General features: G+C 45.5%; 1 pseudogene; it reads right to left on the bottom strand.

Annotated features, from left to right (window-relative positions):
- Window positions 1-4,734, bottom strand: part of LOC102860245 — an 18,674-nt pseudogene extending 13,940 nt beyond the window's left edge.
- Window positions 4,735-5,407: the final 673 nt, after the last annotated feature.

Raw genomic sequence — 5,407 nt, forward strand, 5'->3', positions numbered from 1 at the left:
GTGACACTGATGAGTCAAATGTGATAATGGTTACCCATGGTGGACGGTGTTTGGTGGAGCTCCCCGATTAAAACAAGCTTAGAAGCAGGAGTGGCATCCACTTGTGAAATAGCTTGCCTCTGGAAACCCTATGAACTTGGAGAAAGGACGAAAGTTATAGAAGTATCCAGGTTTTTCGTTTATAGGGTCGCTATGAGTTGACTACAACTTGACGGCACTTAACAACAACAATGGAACAATTTAGGAAATTTGAATACTAACAGTAGTTGGAAGCAGGAGTAGCATCCACTTCTTAAATAATATTCCTCTGGAAACTCTGTGAACTTTGATACATGACGACAGTTATAGAAAGAGTGCAGGTCTTTAGTTCATAGTCGCTATGAGTCATGCTCGACTTGATGACAATCAACCACAACAACAAGTGACTATAATAGTGTATCAGTGTTATAATTTGGTCACTGGATATGCAAGACAATATCCTTCACAAGAAAAATGCTTGGTGAGGAATCAAGATCAAGGCTCATGATGTCTGAAACGGAAACGGTTTTAGCAAAAGATGTGTATTTTGACCTAGATGTAGATTTGTAGATCTCTGTATAGTTATATTTCTAAGTCATGAGACAAGGGGTCATCCCTGGGTAGCACAAATGGTCAAGAAGTGCTAACTCACCCAGAAGTGCCATGGAAGAAAGGCCTGGTGATCCTTTTCCAGAGTCAGTCACGACAATGCTGAACAGTGCAGTTCCACCCTGGGTCACGTGGGGCACTGTGAGTCATACTGACTCAGCCCCAACTAGTGGGATGTGTTCAGTTACAGATGTGGACCGAGACAAGGGAGGAAATCGCAGGGCAAAACGTCAGCAGTTGGTGAATTAGGTGCTAAGAACATAGGAGTAGATATTTATACTGTAATTGTGAATACCACTTTTCAGTAAAATGTCAAGGGGAAAGAGACTGAGGGCACGTGAGTCCAGCTGTGAAGGGAGGCCTGAATCACACAGGCAGGGCTGGCCAGCTAACCCTGGCCCTGGGACTTAACAGCACCCCAAAATGCCTCTGCTCTCAGTCCTTCTTGCCAACCCTAAGAATCTTTCCACTGGGAGTCACCTACTCCACCTGTTCTGCATCCCTGAAGGTCACTTTCCATGTCCACCTCCCCCTACAACAGGCCCAGGATGCAGCTGAACAGACACTTCTCCAAGCTCGGGCTTGCATCCACTCTGGATGCTGGGAGACTGGACCTCGGCTCCAGGACCTGACTGTGTCTCCTCATCTCAATCCCTGTCTCTGCTCTGGGCCTGTCTCCTTGTGGCCATGTTTATCCATCCTCCCACACACTCCAGCCACCAGCAAGCATGTGGTCACCCAGGAAGGTCATGGAAGACCCAGGAGGTGAGGGTCTCTGGACAAGCTCCATCCCCATTCCCAAGCTGAGGTCCAACTCTTCCCTCTCAGAGCAGGTCCTCCTGCTGGGTACCCTGGGGCCATTTAATTTTTATTTTCCAAAAGCAATACTACCCCCATGTCAGCACTGGCTGTTTTTCTGACTCCTAGACACATGATCTGCTATCAATATGGTCAGCTGAACCTGACTTTGACCTTGGGGCCCCTCACGTGAGCTGGGGCCAGTCTGGAGGAGGAGATAAAGAGCCCATGAAGGGGTGGCCAACTTGTCCTAGGAGCAAGACATTTACCAAAACACATCATCACAAAGTCACAGGCCCGGAAAGAGAGAGCCAAGTATGTAGTATTTATTTATGACCTTTCAGGAGACCTAAGCCTTCGGACACTACACTTTGATCTCCCCTAGGCAAGTCAAGTTCAGAGACAGGCTCTGTGCATGACCCTTCCTGAGCCCCAGCTGCTGGGAGTGTAGAGCCAGGATCAAGGAATTTAGAAGAAAATTAAGGAAGTCAAGAACTCTGTACTTGTTACTAGAACTGTCACTTATTCTTAGGATTCTAAAACAGAAGATAATAGAATCCCCATTTCTCAAAGCTAGAAAGAGGATCTCTGTGGCACAAATAGTTTTCAATGGTTAGCCAAAAAATAGCCAATGTCAGATGGATCTTTGCTGAAAGCAGAGATTCCCAGAGGAATGTCTATCTGTGTTTCATTGACTATGCAAAGGCATTTGACTGTGTGGATCACAACAAATTATGCCTGACTCTGAGAAGAATGGGAATCCCAGAACACTTGATTGTGTTGATGTGACACACCTATAATTGGACCAGGAAGCAGTTGTTAGAATAGAGCAAGGAAATGCTGTTGCGGTTGTTGTTATGTGCCATTGAGTTGTTTGTGAATCACAATGACCCTTATGTACAACAGCCCTGAAATCTTTTCTATCCTGTGCCAACTTTACTGTCTCTGACACACTAACCCCCATTACCCCAGTCACTGAATCAATCCATGTCATCGAGGGTCTCCTTCTCTTTCTCCGTTCTTTAGCCCTTTCAAGCATGATGTCCTTCTCCAAGGACCGGTTCCTCCTTGCAACATGTCCAAAGTATGTTAGACAAAGCTTCAGAATCCTTGCCTCCAAGGAGCAGCCTGGTCTCACCCTCTCTAGAATGAACCTGTTTGTTCTCCTGGAAGTCCATGGTATATTCAACACTCTTCTCCAGCACCACAGCTCAGAGGCATCAATTCTCCTTTTATCATTCCTAGTCATTTGTCCAGTTCTCTGATGCATAGCAAGCAATTGTGAAGCCTAAAGGAAATACTACATGGTTTAAAATAAGGAAATGTATATGTCAGGGATGCATCCTATTTCCAAACCTTTTCAATCTATATGTGGAACAGGTAATTTGGGAGGCTGGACTTTATGAGGAGGAGAGTATCAAGTATTGGTACCTAATAGTATCAGGATTGAAGGAAGACTCATCATCAACAACCTTCATTATTTAGATGACACAACTTTGCTTGCCAAAACTGAGGAGGACCTGAAGCATTTGCTGCAGAAGGTCAAGGACTGCAGCCTTTAATATGAATTAAAGCGCAACACCAAGAAAACAAAGATTCTCACCACTGGGCTGATTGGCAGTATCAATCATGATAGAGGGAGAAAAGACTGACATTGTTAATAGCTTCAGCTTGGTTGGCTCCATATTCAACACTCTTGGTACCCACAGCCAGGAAAACAAAAAACAAATTGCACTGGAAAAATCTGCGGTCAAGGACATTTCCAGAGTGCTGAAGAGCAACAGTGTTAGCTCTAGAAACTAAGGTGCATCTGATGTAACCAGTAGTCTTCGCAATTAGTTGCTATGCATCAGAGCTGAACCGTGAATAAGGATGGTAGAAGGAGCAATGGCCTTGAGCTGTGGTGCTAGAGAAGAGTATTGAACATACCATGGACTGCCAAAAGAACTAACAGGTCCATCCTAAAGAGGGTGAAATGAGGTTGCTCTTTGGAAGCAAGGATTCTGAAGCTTTGTCTCACATATTTTAGACATATTACCAAGAGGGACCAGTACTTGGAGAAGGACATCATGCTTGAGAAGGTGGAGGGACAGCGCACAAGAGGAAGACCCTGGATGAGATAGATTGATTCAGTGATTGGGGTAATGGGAGTAGGTGTGTCAGATAGAATTAGGTTGGCTCAGGATAGAGCAGATTTCAGAGATATTGTTGTGCATAGGGTTCTATGAATCATAAGTAATTCCATGGCACACAACAACAACAACAGTCCAAAAAGGGCTATTTAGAGCCCACTCAGAGATGCCATGGAAGGCAAATCTGTATCTGAAAGGATTTCATTTCAAAATTTCTATGTTCTTGTTGTTAAGTGCAGTTGGATCGTCAAAATGACTGTATGAGCAACCAATCTGAACCCTGCCTACCCCATGCCATCCACGTCATCTCTGACACACGAGAGCCCATTGCTGAAGTCATTTTATCAAACCATCTCACGGGAGGTCGTCTTCTCCTTGACTGACCCTCCATCTTTCCAAGCATAATATCCCTTTCCAAGAAATAGCTTAGTCTAGCTACATGTCCACAGTATGAAAGATGAGGCTTTGTGATCTTTGCCTCCAAGAGCCATTCTGTTGCATTTTTTCCAAGAAATACCTTTTAGTTGTTTTGGTGATCTGGAGCAGTTCTATTCTGCACTCATGAAGGGCTTGCCTTGAGTAGGAATTAGCTTATTTATGTGCAACCACCACCAACACCACTACCATCAGCATGAACACCAATATCACCATCACCACCATGTACACCAGCATCACCACCATGAACATCAACACCACCATTAGTACCACCATCACCACCATGAACACCAATATCACCATCACCACCATGAACACCACCATGATGTACACCACCATCACCACTGTGAACATAGACACCAACACAACATTACTACCATCATCACCACCATGAACACGAACATCATCACCACCATGAACACCACCACCACATACACAAGCAATCACCACTATGAACATCACCACCACCATTTACTACCACCATCACCACTATGAACACAAACATCATCACCACCATGAGCATCACCATCACCGACACCAACACCATCAACATCATCACCACCACCACCACCATGAACACCACCACTAGGAACACCATTATGACCACCGTGAACACCACTACCATCACCATCACCACCATAAACACCAATACCACCATTACTACTATGGTCACAACCATCACCACCATCATCAACACCAATACTGCCATGAACACCACCACTACCACCACCACAAACACCATCATGACCATTATGAAATCAATACACCACCACCATCATAAACACCACCATCACCACCATGAACATCAACACCACCAACATCAAAACCATCCCCACCATGAGCACCATCACTACTATGAACACTACCACCATCACCACCACTACACTACCATCACCACAATAAACATGACCACCCTGACCACCACCAACACCACCATGACCACCAACCACTACCACCACCACCACCACCATCACCACCATCACTATCATCACCACTATGACTACCACCATCATGGACACTGCCACCACCACCACCATCACTACCATGATCACCAGCAACACCACCAACATCACTGTCACCACTACCACCACCACTACCAATGCCACCATGAACACCATCACCACCACCACGACCAACATCACCACAATGAACACTACCAACATCACCACAATGAACACCACCACCATGAACACCTCACCACCACTACCACCATCACCATCACTATCACCACCATGAACACCAAAACCACCATCATCACCATGCTCACTGCCAAAACTGGAAAGGGATTAGGCTGTGGGACAGATGGTTCTGCTCCATACACCACACTCTTAAATACACTACCCAAGGGAGCTGTGCTCACTACCAGGACCACTGAGGCCTGGAGCTCACACCCTGCATCTGAATGAGGTCTGGTG

Source organism: Elephantulus edwardii, unplaced genomic scaffold (assembly GCF_000299155.1).
Source record: "Elephantulus edwardii isolate Elephantulus edwardi_28Jun2011 unplaced genomic scaffold, EleEdw1.0 scaffold00086, whole genome shotgun sequence".
NCBI lineage: Eukaryota > Metazoa > Chordata > Mammalia > Macroscelidea > Macroscelididae > Elephantulus > Elephantulus edwardii.